We start from the raw sequence: 16,543 nt of genomic DNA on the forward strand, positions 1-16,543 counted from the left end.
GTTAAATAAATTCATCAGTGTGATTTCTGCTGACAATAATTCAAACAAATCTGTATCCAAAAAGAGGAAAGCAAATGTCTCGTAGTCCAAATCCCCAGTATCATACATGGTAGAATCGGAAGATTTCTTTTTTTTTTTTTTTAAGATTTTATGTATTTATGTATTTGACAGAGAAAGGGAGCTAGAGAGAGCACACACAAACAGGAGCAGAAAGAGAGAGAGAGAAACAGACTCCCCACTGGGTAGGCAGCCTGACACGGGGCTCAATCCCAGGACTCTGAGATCATGGCCCAGGCAGAAGGCAGATGCTTAGCCAACTAAACCACCCAGGCACCCCAAAGTTTGTTTTTCTTTTTTAATTCTAAAAATTACTGAATATTCTCTTAAGAAGTATATGTTCAGAGGTAGAAAGTGAGCTGTACAGATGCTCCCAGACAACCATTCTCCAATGGCTGCCCCTCCAACATCAGAGTAAGCCAACAAGTATGAATAGTCATTTGAGTGGGTGATGTCAGTACCTTCCATTTCTAGAACAGGTTTATTCTAAAAGGAGGAATTCTTTATGGGGCACAGAGGGAGGAGAGTAAATGGCTAGAAAAATGTATGGGAACAAACTGATGTGATTTAATTTTGAGACATTCAGAAATACAAGTGAAAAAGGATGATTTGAGAATTCTGGCTCATAGGACAGATGCCTGTCTGTGGCAAGTAGAATAACAACCCCAAATATATCCACAGCCTAATCCCTGGACCCAGCAAATGTTACCTTATATGGCAAAATGGACTTAAAAGATGTGATTAAAGTAAGGCCCTGGAGATGAGAGGGTTATCCGGGGTTATCCATGTAGGGCCAATGCAAGCACAGGGTCCTTCTAAGAGAGGGGCAGGTGACCCGTTAGCGGCCTGCAATGTGATGAGATGGGATGGTGGAGAATGAGACGAGATGTGGACCCTGAGCCAAAGAATGCAGGTAGCCTGGAAAAGTTGGAAAAAGCAAAAAAAAAGTTTCCACAAGAGCCTCCAGAAGGAACACAGCCCTGATGACAAGCTGATTTTAGACTTCAGACCTCCAGATCCATAAGGGAATACATGTGTATGGTTTAAAGCCACAAGACTCAACAATTTAGCTTTGTTACAGCAGCAATAGGAAGCTAACACATTCTCCATCTGTTTTCTTTAAGATGCTAAGGAAACAAAGGAACAGCACATGAAACAAGTATTTCCTGATGAACAACAAATAAGACCTCCATGAACAAGGCTAAGGATGGTTCAAATGTGGCCCTGAGCCAGTAACACATGGGGAGGTTATGTGGTATCATGGAAAAACCACTGGACTAGGAATTCGAATATTTGGGTTCTCATCCTTGCTCTTCCAATGTACAGCTATAGGCTGCCAAGCAAGCACAGCCTCTTTGGGTCTCAGTGACTGATCTTTAACATGAAACATGTAGATTACACAAATTATAATGTCTCCTTAACAAAGGCCAAAGAACTTTCTCTACTGACTGGTTCTAACCAGCGGCCAGTTTTCCCATTCCCTAGTGTTTCCATGTCTCCTCTTAATCCTTATACCACCCTGTGAGGTTGGTGCCAATGTTTCCTGTTTTAACCTTAAAGAAGTCAGGTCATTTGCCCACCATCTTTGGGATCTGAACATAGGCCTGTCTGATGGAAGGCCACCTCCTTCTCCGCAGTACTGTGCTGCCTTTCTGAGCCAGGGTTCATGCTGTGCGTCTATGAATCTGAAACGGGTTAGAATAGAAGAGCTAGAGAAGACCACCAACACCAACCAGGATCATGAAGATGCTTGAGAAAAAGCAAGAAAATCTGGGGGTGGTGGAGAGACTACATTGCCTCATATCCAAATATTTTAAATGCTAGACATCCAAGGATAAACTTTCTGGGAGCACTTTTTAAAACAAAAGAAACATTTCATGACACATAGTGGCCTCCCAGGGCAGACACCCTACTGTTCTAGGAGGTAGAAGGCCATGTTCCAAACCAGCGAAACTTCTTTCCTTCACATGCAAATTCCACTCTGGGTCTCTACTGCTACAGCAACTCTAGCCTTCATGGTTCACGAGAGGAGAGTGGAAAGGCTGCTGCCCAAAATAGTTTAATAAGGCCAGCAATGAATCATGGAGTAATAACAGGCCAAGCAGGCAGATGCCTGCAGAACTGGGGCCCAGCTGAGAGGGGGTTTCACAGCCCAAGGTTACAATGGAGAATAAAGAGGACATTCATTACCCGTTTTCAAGGAGGGAAAGATTATTAGTACCACCTGCAAACTCCCCAAAAGGAAGTCAAATATGAGATAATTCAGCTCGATGATTTATTAACACTGTCCTAGAGTTCAAAAGCAACAGACCCATAAAGGCAAAAAGCAACCATGCAAACAAAAGCCCTTTGGAATGTCTTCTCTCTCAAAGGTTCTGATTGAGTCCCAAAATCTGCCAAATAAATTTCATATGCATAACCACATCTTATGTTTATGAATAGTTTCAAAGAAACAGAACATGTAAAGGAAAACAAAAATACCCAGAAAACCACAAAGAGACTAATAATTGTAGGCCTGTCTAGAAAAACCAAACTTGAATAACCCCGCGATATGGAACACTTAGGTCATTAATGATATTTCTGATTATACTCCTGTTCCCAAGGAAAACTAACAGTCAAGCAAAAGTTTAAGCATGTTGTACAAGGAAAGAAAAGTTGCTTTTTCATAATTAATCTATCTTAAATTCCAGGTGAGGCAAGTATTTGCATATGTTCCCAGTTCTCTTCTGAAGTCAACGTTTACATAATGAGTTACTAGACAAGTAAACAGATGGGCAATTTACAAAGTTAATCACTATCTGCTTTTGCTATCAAAATTTGGTATTCCAGCCAGAGTCAAACATACCTATGCAAAGATACATACAAGAGTTACATACAGCATAAATAGAAAGAGTAAAACAATAAATACTAAGATTCATTGGCATTACAGTGGTTTCGTCTAGAAATAGCTGCATTGATAAGACGAGAAAAGCAAAGTTTAAAAGAAGGAAGAGACAGAATGTGATGAAGCTGATGAGAAAAGGCAGGCCATATGTGTCACTGCTCTAAAATGGGACTCGGAGAGAAAGTCAATTTTCTCAGCTGGAGTCAAAAGTAAGAGTTTGGAAGTGATGGGAAATAAGGTCATGTGAGAGTAATTTTTCACAGGTGAAAAGGTAAATCTCACCACTTCAATGAAGGCCTTGTGAAAAACATCAGTATCAATGACCTCAGTATGTTTTTATCCAAATATTCACAAGTAACCACAGCATGCTCAATGCCTATCTCACTGACAAGTGTGAGTCTTTGCTGGCCACCTGAGATGCAGAAATCTTTCATTATATTCCTCTTGTATCTGAGTTAATGACAATAACTGAGTTCCTGGGATCGAAGACAAACTACCAGTAATAGACGTGAAACGAAAACAAGTGCCTAAGAACAGCAACAACAAAAAATACCTTCATCAGTTATTAGAGTATAAGGTACCTGCTGAGCCAAAATGGAAAACAACATTCACTTAACAGGTGCTTTGCCAAAAATATATCTACTTTCCCCCCAACCACTGAGGAGGAGCACGGAGTACATTATGGCTTCCAGAAGCCTGGGTCCAGGCTGGTCTTCTTAAAATCAGGTTAAAAATCAGGATGAACAGGGTCATCTGGCTGGCTCATTCAGTAGACCACATGACTCTTGATCTTGGGATCATGAGTTCAAGCCCCAAGGTGGGCATGGAGCTTACTTAAAAAAAAAAAAAAAATCAGAATAAACAATACCAGGAAAACTTAGTGTAACTGTTCGGATGGCTTTGCCCTTGAAATAAAGCCTGTAAAATTGAGTTTACCATGCAGCTTACCTTTGAGTGAATCTTCTAGAAATATTTCACCCTTGAGAAACAATGTAATGACCTATGTTTTAGTTAGGCTGCACGTCCGTTTATATCTTCTCTTTCTTGGTGCAAAGTTCAATATCCTTGGGCTTTAGGCAAGAAAATTCTAGCAGGAAAAGCCAGAAATTACAATTTTGCTGAAATGCCATCTTCCTGGGAGAGCTGATTATCCCCACTGCACAGGTTTGTCTCACTCTATGAACTGCATGATCTTAAAAATTGTACATAGTCATGAAAAATGATTTCAAGAACCTTGTAATAGCTTCTTCAAGATAAGACCCCTTTGAAAAACACATTCATTTTTACTCCAGAAAATGAAGAATCGGTCATATAAACTTTTATGTATCTCTACAGTAACCCATAAGATATCCGTTAAAATAATAACACAGGCATGAGGAAGACTCTTTTAACTTAAAAAAAAATCATAGAATCACAAGAAGTTGCCAAAACTAAGTGTGCAGTGTACCCTTCACCTAGCTCCCACTAATGGTAATATCTTCCATATAATCAGCCAAAATCAGGAAATTATCATTGGCGCAATACAATTTTCCAGACCAGAGTCTGCTCGGATTTCACCAGTTTTACATGCACTCATTTTGTGTGCATGTGTGTGCAGTGTGTACAGGTCTGTAAAATGTTCTCACAGGTATATTCCTTTATCCAGGTACCCACCACAACTAACACACAGAACCATTTCATCAGCACAGAGGAGCTAAAAGAGAGCCTTCTGCTGCACTAGTACTTGTTCTCTCTATCAATCTGGGTGATGGTTATGCTGTACACTTAACATTTATGAAATTTAGAATGTAATTTATGACTGAATTTTTTTAAAAAAATGATGCTGATGAAGCTCTATTAGTTGACATGAGCAACTACTCCAGAGAGATTAGGCTAAAAAATGTTATAAAACAGTCTTTATAAGAGAATCCTATTTTTATAGAAGTCTATGTCTCTATGTACACCAAGAAAAAGAAATCCCAAAACAAAAAAAGTACATACAGTCTTGAGGAGGGAATCTTTTTTAATCACCATTTAATTCATTCATCGTTTTCTCCTGGTTGGGAAGTTAACTTTTATATCTCCAATGCAATCCTTTTTATCACTCCCCTAAAATTCAATGTCAATCAACTTTGTAATGAATGGATCTCAGGCTATCAGTTCTAGTAAAAAATGAACTTGAAAAGGCCTTCCTTCTGAAGCTCAGTGTGTTAGAATATGTGTGAATTTTCCAAAGAAAGCTGAGACACTGCATACAAACTGCATTTAGGGCTAACTTTTCCTCTCACAATTAAAAAAAGAAAAATACCACTACATTCTTTTGCTATAACCTTCAATGACCACAGACCGTGGGCTAAATATGCAAAAATGTCCGAGGGACCTCAAAAAGCAGAAGACAAATATCCTGCTCTCAACGAGATCAAAATTACAGTACAAGGGCACCTGGGTGGCTCAGTCATTAAGCATCTGCCTTCAGCTCAGGTCATGACCCCAGGGGTCCTGGGATTGAGTCCTGCATCCAGCTCCCTGCTTTGTGGAGAGTCTACTTCTCCCTCTGCCTCTGCCTGCCACTCCCCTTGCTTCTGCTTTCATTCTCTCTGTCAAATAAATAAAATCTTTTTAAAAAATTGTAATACAATATGCCAAGTTCTTATATCAACAGCAAAAATAAAGTCCTGGGAGTAGAGAGCAGAGTAAACTACCAATTTTGTCCAAGAGCAGGAAGGTGAAAGTATTCTAAACAAAGGATGACTCTAGATCTGGGCCTTGAAAGCTTATATTTGGGCCAAGTGAAAAGGAATGAGGAAAGAGGATAGAGTCATTCCAGTCAGAGAGACTGCTATAGGCACAGGAACTTTGAGGACCTGCTGAAGGACAGATTCCTACAAGGTAGGGAAGATGTGAAGGGAGATGATTCTAGAAACAATCTTAAATACCATGCTAAAATTTTGGACTGCATTATCTTTTTTTTTTTTTTTTTTTTTTTTTTAAGTAGGCTCCATAGACCAGCATGGAGCCCAAGATGGGGCTTGAACTCACAACTCTGAGATCAAGACCTGAGCTGAGATCAAGATGCTTAACCAAATGAGCCACCCAGACGCCCCTGGACAGCATTATCTTACATGTGATAGAAAACCAAAGGATTTTTAAGCAGAGGACTGGATGGCTGGCAGTGTTTAAAGTGAGTTAGAAGGGAATTTTAAGAAAAGATAAATTACTGAGCTCTGACTGGTGTCCTAGATGAAAGACGAGACCTGAATAGGGACAACAACAGCAGTTGTAAAAGAGAAGGATACAGATTAATAAATTTGATTTGTACTTTTTCCAACTATATAAATGGATCAACATCTATATATTTCCAACTATATAAATGGATACAGCATCATGCTGTATATACCCCACAACCTGACTTTTTGTTCAACATTATTCTTGAGATTTATCTGTCATGACCCATGTAGCCCTAGTTCTTTCATTTTAAGCTCTATAGAATTTAGTTGATTGAATACACGATCACTCATCCGTATGTCATTCATGAACATTGACGTTGGTTCCAATTTTCTAATTTTCCAATTTTCTAACAAACAACAGAGTGGGGAACAGAGTGTATCTACTTCCTTGTTCATATCTATGAGACTTTCACATATTGGAAATAGAACTGCTGGTTTACAGAGTTATATGGTTTGAACATCTTAAACCAAGCTATTTCTTGCCAAATTAACCTCTACAGTAGTTGCTCCAAATTACATGCCCATAGACAAAAGAGGGGTTTCCATTCTACATGTCCTTATCCACCCTTGGTATAGTTAAACTATTGAATTTTAACAAATCTGTGAGTGTAGAATGGCTATTCCTGTCCTGGTTTTATATTACTGTTTCCAGGGCCTAGAGCTATTTCCAAAATATAATCCATGAATTAGAATGTGGGTAGTGAGGGAGAGGGAGAAAAACTACTGTGTGTAACAATGCTTGGGTAACAAGCATTGAAATATACTTAACTGTAATTCGCACACACATGTGCAAACATGCACACACACACAAATGGTGGCCTAAATAAATAAGGGTTTACATGCCATGAAAAAATCCAGAAGGCATTCCAAAGCTAATATGGCATGCAGCTCTATGGTCACAAAGAGCCCAGCATCCTTTTATCCTGAATTCCATCTTCAAGATCACATAAGAGTCAAAGACGACTTCTGAAACTCTAGCGATAATTCAAATTGGAAGGCCAGAAGAAGGAAAGAAATTTGGGCAAAAAGGTCATTATTTCCCAGCCAAAGAGCTTCTTTTTTTAGCCTTCCTGGAAATCCCACAGGAGACTTCCGGTAAGATTCACTGGCCAGATCTTAGTCCTATGGCCATACTTAGCTTCCAGAAAGATTAGATAATGAGGCTTTGTTGTGTTGTTTGTGTTTGTTTGTTTTTAGGCAAGGTGCCCAGGAAGAAAGCAAAATTCTGTTACTAATGAAGAAGTATATGATGGGAGGGAAAATTCTTTGGTGTAAGTAAATGATATGATTAATCAAGATACAGAACACAAGAACAGACAAGAAAGGAAATAAAGCTCAAAAGACGGAGGTCAGTGTAGAGATACAGATTGAAGAACAGATTTGGAACTATAAGATATAATCATAGGAGTGACTAAGTTCTGGAAAACACCACCCATCAAGAAAAAGACATGGTGAGGTGACTGCACCAGGAAAGCCAAGATTTAATAGGAAGGAGGAAAAGTCAATGAAGGAAGCCAACATATAGAAAGAGAATATTCAGAGAAGGAAGGAAATTAGTGCTCAAAATTCAAAAAGAGCAAAGTCTTTGAGCACTTAGGAAGCAGGTGTAGAAGCTACTAGAAACTGTGTCCCCAACAGCCATTCTCCTTGGCTTCTTCATTGCTAATAGAATTCCAGTTTTGTTCAGACACTGAAAAGTTATGTATTTGAAAGGAGCCTAATCCCCTCCCCAAATCCAGGCTAGAAACCTAGACATTTCCAAACCTATCAGGAAATCCCATTCCCCTGGCATTGATTGGCTTAGGCAAGGAAATGTGGTGCACTCCTGGCCAATGGGAGTCCAGGGTCAGTTTGAAGAGGAAATACAGCTAACATGCTGTGATTGGCAGGAGGAGAGCTTAAGGATACTGGGTCCTAGTGACGCTGTCAAGCCATTAAATTAAGCTAATCTGGAACTGTCCTACTTCCAGACTTCTTTTATATAGCCTCTCTCTTTTTAGAGAGAGTAAGCAAGCCAGTACAAGCAGGGAGGGTCAGAGTGAGAGAGAGAATCTTAAGCAGACTCTACACCCAGCAGGGAGCCCAATGTGGGGCTCAGGACGCTGAGATCATGACCTGAGCCAAAATCAAGAGTCTGTCATCACTTAACCTGAGCCACCCAGGCGTTCCTATGTAGCCTTTTATTTAAGACTCTTGAGTTTGGGTGCGCCTGGGTGACTCAGTCGTTAAGCGTCTGCCTTGAGCTCAGGTCACGATCCCAGTATCCTGGGATCGAGCCCTGCATCAGGTTCCCTGCTCAGCAGGGATCCTGCTCCCTCTCCCACTCCCCCTGCTTGTGTACCCTCTCTCGCCGTCTCTTTCTGTCAAATAAGTAAATAAAATCTTTAAAACTCTTGTGTTTGAATTTTCTATAATTTCAGCCCAAATCAACCCAACTGATAGAAAAGTCAACAGTATCAAAAGTTATAGACGGGCAGGATAGCACCAGGAGGACTTGGGACATGGGATTTAGAATGGAATGACACTGAGGGAAACATCAATAACTCTGGAGGCTGTATATAAAGTTGGGAGAGTTGCTTCTTAGGGACCTCTGTTTCTAGATAAAACAAGGACAAGTTCAAATGCTGAGAATGAGGTCGTGTAAGAAAGCTGCATCCTTGAAGAGAATAATAAAGGTTTAGAATGGCTGCTCCAGAAAATGGGAAAAAGTACAAACCTCAGATCAGCAAAGAGATTTCCAAGTAATATCAAGTGTTGTGGTAAGCTTAAAACCATACATTTGTGGGTTTTTTTAATGAACATATAATGTATTATTTGTTTCAGGGGTACAGGTGTGTGAATCATCAGGCTTACACATCTCACAGCACTCACCACAGCACATACCCTCCCCAATGTCCATAACCCAACCACCCTAACCCTACTCCCCACAACCCTCCAGTAAACTTCAGTTTGTTTCCTGATATTAAGAGTCTCTTATGAAAACCATACCTTTGTAAGGAAGCCCGCGATCAGTTACAGAGTGAGTACAGAGATAGAAGAGGCTGTGGTGTTGATTCAGAGGTGAAAAAAGAGTTGAGTACTTCTGTGGAAGATTGGTGGTGAGGAAATCGCTGTCCCTTTGACAGATAATCAAAATCACCGACCATGCTGTCCAGGTATACCAGGGAGAAAGAGAAGGAGTAGGGGAAGTCAAGTGCAGACAGACAGAAACAGGGTATCAAGGGAATAAATTCACAAAGTCTGAAGAACAGGTTTAGTGTGAGAAAGCAAATGAGAAATGTGGAGGCTCTGACAGAGGGAAGATATCTCAGAAGCCAGAGTCCCCGGGTATGGTCATGGAGTGGGTTGCTGAGGTGGCGTGGAAGGGAAGGTCACGGACACCAAGGAGATGGGGCACAGTGAATGAGGATGTCCAATTAGTCCCCCCAAAGGGCACACCACAAGCCAAGAGATCAAAGGAAATCAGGACACAGCTACTAACTGGGAGCTGACACCACCCAAACCACTCTTCACATTTCTGAACACTTGTGGAATCCAAAGATTCCTTAAAAAGGAGAACTCTAAGGCGCCTGGGTGGCTCAGTGGGATAAGCCTCTGCCTTCAGCTCAGGTCATGATCTCAGGGTCCTGGGACTGAGCCCTGCATCAGGCTCTCTGCTCGGTGGGGAGCCTGCTTCCCACTCTCTCTCTGCCTGCCTCTCTGCCTACTTGTGATCTCTGTCAAATAAATAAATATCTTTAAAAAAAAAAAGGAGAACTCTACTAGCCTACACAATAGTTCCAGGCAGACAACTTTATATTTATATATATTTATATATATATATATATATATATATATATATATACACACAAACACACACACACACATACATACATACAGACACATACACGCATACCCACACATACACAAATATATATGTACTATATATATACATATATATACACACACACACACAAATACACGTGCATACACACACACACACACACACACACACACACACACACAATGTGGCCCTGAGCCCTGGGAAAATCCTCGAAAACTCCGTCTGCTATCAGACAACTCCTAATTGGGTCTTCCTTCTTACCAATTTAAAATGCCCTTGAGGAATGAAACGAGAAAACTGCATCTAAGAGATTTTTTTAAATTTCTGCTTCCAGCATTTCCCTTTTTTCCTCTTCCCACCACTGCCTGCCAGGCTCAGATAGAAATTACTGCTTGTTGCCTAGATGATGACAATAGCTCCTACCTCGCTTGTCAGCCACTGGGCTCTCCCTGCCAAACTGTCCCCTACATGCTTACGAAAGCCGCCCTCCTAGAGCATCTCCCTGGGCCCATCCTTCCGCTAGGCAAACGTGTGCCCGCCCTCATCTTGTCTAGGGCTCTTGCTCTCAGGTTGAGCTCTTAGAGCCACTACAGCCCATGAATGGGGGCAAGTGCTCCCCCCATGAAAATCCAATGATGCAACTGGTTCTCAAATTGAAGATAGAAAAAAAAAATAGATGCAACAGATATTTTTCCTCCATTTTAAGTTTCTCTCGTTTTTATATTTTCTTAATTTTTGGCCCCGACTCCCTCTTGTCCACATTACCATCTCATAGAAGAGATAGGTAATCTAACGTAATATATTTAGTTACTCGAAGCGTAACAGATCATTTTGTGGAATTCTTCCACATGCAAACCTTGTGACAACATGCTATACAAAATAAAGTCCACCGATGCAGAGGCGGTATTTGACCCTCTCCAGTTCTGACCTGATCCTTGCCAACCTTGCCTTGCACACTGTAGTCCACTTACCCTAAAGGCAAAGCCAGCTGGACAGGCTTCACAGTTATCTGTACCCACAATGATACTCTCTAAGGACACGAGGCTGAATCTTGCTCGAGTTTCTCTGTGTCACATGTAACACAGCATGGGAGGCAGCTTTGTTCTGTGGGTCCCCTGCTTATCTGCTTCATCTACTTTTGGGCACCACCAGAAATTTATATTGAGTCCCCCTGACTCAAGTAAATTTACCTTAAAAAAATCTCAAGAAGTTGGGGAGCTGGGTGGTTTAGTCATTAAGCGCCTGCCTTCGGCTCAGGTCAGGATCCCAGAGTCCTGGGATCAAGCCCCGCATCAGGCTCCCTCCTGAGTGGGAGGCCTGCTTCTCTCTCTCCCACTCCCCCTGCTTGTGTTCCCTCTCTTGCTGAGTCTCTCCCTGTCAAATAAATAAACAAAACCTTAAAAAAAAAAAAAAAAAAACTCAAGAGTTATTTTATGAAATTTTATAAAGAAAAAAAATGGATTACCTGAAAAGAACAGAACTTGCAGAGTATGGAATAATCTATACCAAATTTATGAGCTAGTCAGTTGAAGTATAGACATTCTCACATATGGCAATAATGAATACAGAGCTCAAATAAAACTAAGAGGTGTCTTCCCCACCCCCTGCCCCCAGACACAGCATTAAGCCCACTTGAAGCCGTGGGTGATGAAATTCATGACTGTGGAAATTTCAGTGTCTAGATAGGAAATTTAACTCCCCTCTAAACACTCTGCTTCTTTTGTTTCCTGGATTTTGATCCTTCCAGGCCCCTTCTCGGTCACATGACAATCCACACATTCCATGCTGCTGCTCACCAGAATAGGAACATCCTGGTATGAGGTCTCATTGAGCTGGCAAGAGAAAATTCTAAGTCCCTGAAACGTGAAATTCTAACAAAAGCAAAGTACAAAAGTTTCCGGTTTCTATGACGATGGCCATTTCTCGCCCTGTTAGGTGCAAGTCTTCTGACCCTCTGCTGAAATCTTTGAGGCCAGAAACATTCAGAATTATGTTTCTTTTTGTTTTTCATTTTAGAAAGGGAGTAGGGTATGTATATCATGTAACAGCCATTCCAGCAGGACCTCGAGCAGCATCTCATAGACAAACACAGTATAGAGAAATGTAGGGAATTCCTATTAACCACAACCACCACCATAAATAACCTCCTATCAGTTCAGGTCAGACTCGGCCTTCAAATATGCCACCAAAACACCCAAACCAAAGCAAATCAAAACCTGTTGCTGCTCAGATTTTACAGCTGTGAGAAGAGATTTGAGTTACAAATAACTGTGCAATGCTGTGCTCACCACTTCTGTCCTGCCTTCTGCGAAGATAAGATGCTATTATCTTGAAAAGCCCATCTTCCCTGCAGCTCGGGACTCAGGGGCCACAGGAAATACCCAGATCAGATGCAAGGTTGGGAGCTTTTCCCCCATAACTTACAAATTTCCCCAACTTATTGGTTATTTCAAGGGCTATATATCACGAATTCCTTATTCTACTCTATCCTGACTGCGGCAGCGCCTGGTTTTAGGACTTAAGCAATTTCTGCCGCCTCCGTAATTGCACCACGCAATTTACGTGGTGCGTAAATACACCACGCAAAGTGGCAATATTCACACTGAAGACTCGGGCTCAAGCTCCGCAGTGCTCTGGGTCAGACCACAGCGCATCACACCCCGGCAGGCAGCACAAGAATGCTTACAGCACACAGGCAGCTTTGCGTATCTGCTCATTCATCCTACAGGGGGAAACATTTCAGTCTGTTCATTCATTCAGCCATTTCATTCCAAAACAAAAATCATAAAAAAGGCCGGTGTAGAAGCCAGCAAAGATGATTGAGCGGGAGGACCGGCCCACATACAACTTCCCAGGATTCTGCTTTCCGGCCATCTGACAATCCAGTATTTAGTAATCAGCAGAAAGTATATAGAACAGGAAACAAACGGAAATGAACCAGAAAAGAAATGGGGCATATGCATACCCAGAGATGTAAATAAAGTAGTTTCAGGAAACATTTGTTGAAATGCATGACCAAAGAAAACAGCCTGAGGGCTATAAAAATAGTTACTGAGGGGTTATGTCGGGTTTGTCTCACGATTTATGAACGATGTCGATTTGCATCTCTGCAGATTAGACTTCGGCAGGGAGGCACACTTGTGTTTGGCTTGGTTTGGAGGAAACATTGGCCAGCATTAAAACAAAAACAAAAACCAACCTCAATTCTCTAAGCAAGATGTCACAAATTCCCTCCCAGGATCCTTCTAGATTTCTCTAGTCTTCAAAGTTTACAACTGAGAAAGCAGAACCCTTTTCCTCTTACCAATAAATAGAAAGTGTCAGTAACACGCTCACTCTCTTTCAATGGTCATAGGAATTCCTTAAATTGCTGGGATGGAGCTTGGGATTTGCCAGGTACTCAAGATCTGTTCCTTCTGGAAGACCTAGATGTTGTGATAGTTGATAATGCCATCATTCCCCCCATCCTTATCTCTACCTTCAAAATCGCCTCTATGACAGAACACCAAATTCAAAAGGAGAAATGCATCACCACAAATCTCATCTCTGCAGCTTCTATATTTGCTTTTGTGGAAATCTTAACGACCTAAATAAGAACATACTTTTCTATGAAGGCCATTAAACTAGGTAAGATCAGGGTTAATGCTATAAATCTATATCTATGCATATCTCCAAGGAAACCCATCTAATATTAGAGCCATGCTAAGAAACAGATTCAATTTTGAAGGAAACCAGGCAAGTAGAATTTAATAAAATGGAAATGTGACTCTAAGAAGAGCTTTCATGCTCCCTGATGCTGATTGTATCTTCACAATGTCACAACTAAATTGGGATGGACTACTGAAAAGGGCCCTACCCACAGTCAGTATTATAAACAGATGGGACTTTGGCTGGTCCATTCTGAATCTTCCTCAACACACATCACTGTACTCTAGGGTAGTCCGTTTATGACGCTTATCTTGTGTTTCAGGTTAAACACAAACCAGAAGAGGCAATAATAGCCAAATTAAGAATCCTTTACTCAACCAGTCTTCCCCGTGTGAATACGAAGCTATAACAAGTCAACAATCTCCTTTCAAATGCAAAAGGAAACCAAGAAAGAAATTAAAGTCTGTAGATCTGAGGTCAAGAATAATTAAAGAAAGCAATTTTATGGGGCAGAAACCAAAAAGCGGTCTGACTTGGAGGGATGGGGTGATCGCATTCTGTGTATTCTAAAATATGACTTTCTGGGGCGCCTGGGTGGCTCAGTGGGTTAAGCCGCTGCCTTCGGCTCAGGTCATGATCTCAGGATCCTGGGATCGAGTCCCGCATCAGGCTCTCTGCTCAGCAGGGAGCCTGCTTCCTCCTCCTCTCTCTCTCTCTCTCTCTCTCTCTGCCTGCCTCTCTGCCTACTTGTGATCTCTCTCTGTCAAATAAACAAATAAAATCTTTAAAAAATAAAAAATAAAAATAAAAATAAAATATGACTTTCTGATCTACAAATGTGGCTGTAATAGCGCCCAACCTTAGGATAAAACTTTGATCAAGAGCTACTATTTTCCTATTTGCATTAAGCTTACCGGAGATCACAGTGGCAGTGCTAACAAGAAGAAATTTCAGATGTTAAAAAAGCCTTTATTTAAGAATTAAAATGCTCAATAAACCCGACCCATGTCTCCCTTCTAAAAGACACGGGCTCTTCTGTAAGCTTCTATTTATCCAAATGTTTGTACCCCAGAATGGTGTTTGTGTTTCTATTCTTCATATCTGGCGAGATACATGACTCCTTCTTTTATTTTCTTTAATGGTGACATATAAATTAATGAACAACCTACATCTACACTGTCATCAAAAATATTTTAGAAACCATAAAAGACATAGCAATAATTCTGTCCCAAAGAGTCAACATCTGAACTTTTTTGTTTCCCTCAGGAATTCCATGGTTAGCTTTTTTCTTGTATTTGAGCAAGCAACATTCGTCAGCCAAAACAGCCATGGCCAAGTTACTTGATCAAGTCCACCTAAGGCACTATTTGATAATAAAGAGACAAAAGACAAATCCACTTTATTTCAAACCATGCACCATTTTTCTTACCCATAACAGGCCTTCCCTCCTTCAAGCAAGTCTTCTTTTTCCAGGCTGAGCCTCTCCAATTCATTCACTGATCTCCCACAACACTGTTTCCTGCCCCTTCTCCATCCTGCTCACTCCCCTGAGGGCAGAGTCCATGGTGAGTGTGTGTTCTGACTGTCTACCATAGTGTCCTGTACCTACACACTCAACAGAGGCTTAGTGAGCAACAAGCACTATTCTAGGAACGAAGGCTACACCTCCGGCAAAGTCACGGCTCTCTCAAAGCTTAGCATCTCATGAAGCACCTAAAAAATGCCCAACACAAAGCAAGCACTCACCAAAAAACAAAACAAAACAACAACAACAAAAAACCCACCTCTCATGAAATGTATAGCCTGCACTGGAACACAATATTCCAAACATGAGGTTTCACGTCTTGAAAATGGCACACTTGGAGATGCTGAAATGATTACTGACAGCTGGGGGAAAGAAAAAGCTAAAAGTATGTGCAAGACTTTGAAAAGCTGAGCAGTCTAGCTCATTATATAGCTAAAGGCCATAACTATATTGTGAGGTTCAAATTACGTCTGCACTCTGTTCAAAAGTATAGATAATATATTTTAGAGAAGTGTAAGGCACAGCTGATTTAAAATACTCTCTTTCTTTGTACATGTTCCAATTCTTCTTGCTGGGTAACAGATTACTCTGGCAACTTTGAACAACTATTTTACATGGCGTGTAATTGGGAAGGGTCAAGAACTTAGGAAAGGCTTGGCTGGGCAATTCTGGTTCAGGGTCTCAGATACCAGGAGGGGCTGGCGTCACGTGAAGGCCCAGTTGGGTGGACGTCAAGAGGGCTCCCTCACGAGCCTGGGAGCTCCTCCACATGGCTTCTCCAGCACGTGGACCTCAGAGTCATGCTATTTCTATACCGCACTTGGCTTCCCCAGAATTTCCCAAGAGAAGCAGGTGGAAGTGGATGGCCTTTTATGACCTAATATTATAAGTCCAACAGTGTTATTTCTGATATATTCTATTGGCTGAAGCAGTCACAAACTAACTCATATTCAAGAGGAAGGCACACAGACCCCATCTATCAATGTCAGGAGAATTCTGGCCATTTTTCTAAAAAATTGCCACAGTTCTTAAAGGATAAGTTTCAATTACTTATAAAATGTGGGAAGGCAAAATACTGCATTCAAGATATGAGTCATTATGAGAGAAATATTATCTGCTACTTTGCTTAGTCAAAATATTTTCTTTTGTTAAACAAGTTAAGCTTAACTGATTAACAAGAAGGTCACGAAAGGCTTTCAAACTTTGGGGCTCTTAAGCAACAAAAGGCCACATGAGCACAAAGTCCCTCTCTTTAGAACTTCTTAAGGACAGGCTCTGGGTCCACCTTACCCACCCCAGATGGCAGTGATTTCTCCCTTCTCTGCTCTGCTCTGCTCCCCTCACTTTTCATCATGTACTTCAGGCGGATGAGCGGTAGAAGCAGGTGGGAGCCGAGGCAG

General features: G+C 41.2%; 1 protein-coding gene across 9 annotated transcripts in view; it reads right to left on the reverse strand.

The window, feature by feature from the left end:
* The window catches only part of OSBPL3 (oxysterol binding protein like 3), a 179,534-nt gene that overhangs the window by 129,877 nt on the left and 33,114 nt on the right, over window positions 1-16,543 (reverse strand). The window lies entirely within an intron of this gene.

The sequence above is a fragment of the Mustela lutreola genome, chromosome 4 (genome assembly GCF_030435805.1).
Source record: "Mustela lutreola isolate mMusLut2 chromosome 4, mMusLut2.pri, whole genome shotgun sequence".
Taxonomy (NCBI): Eukaryota; Metazoa; Chordata; class Mammalia; order Carnivora; family Mustelidae; genus Mustela; species Mustela lutreola.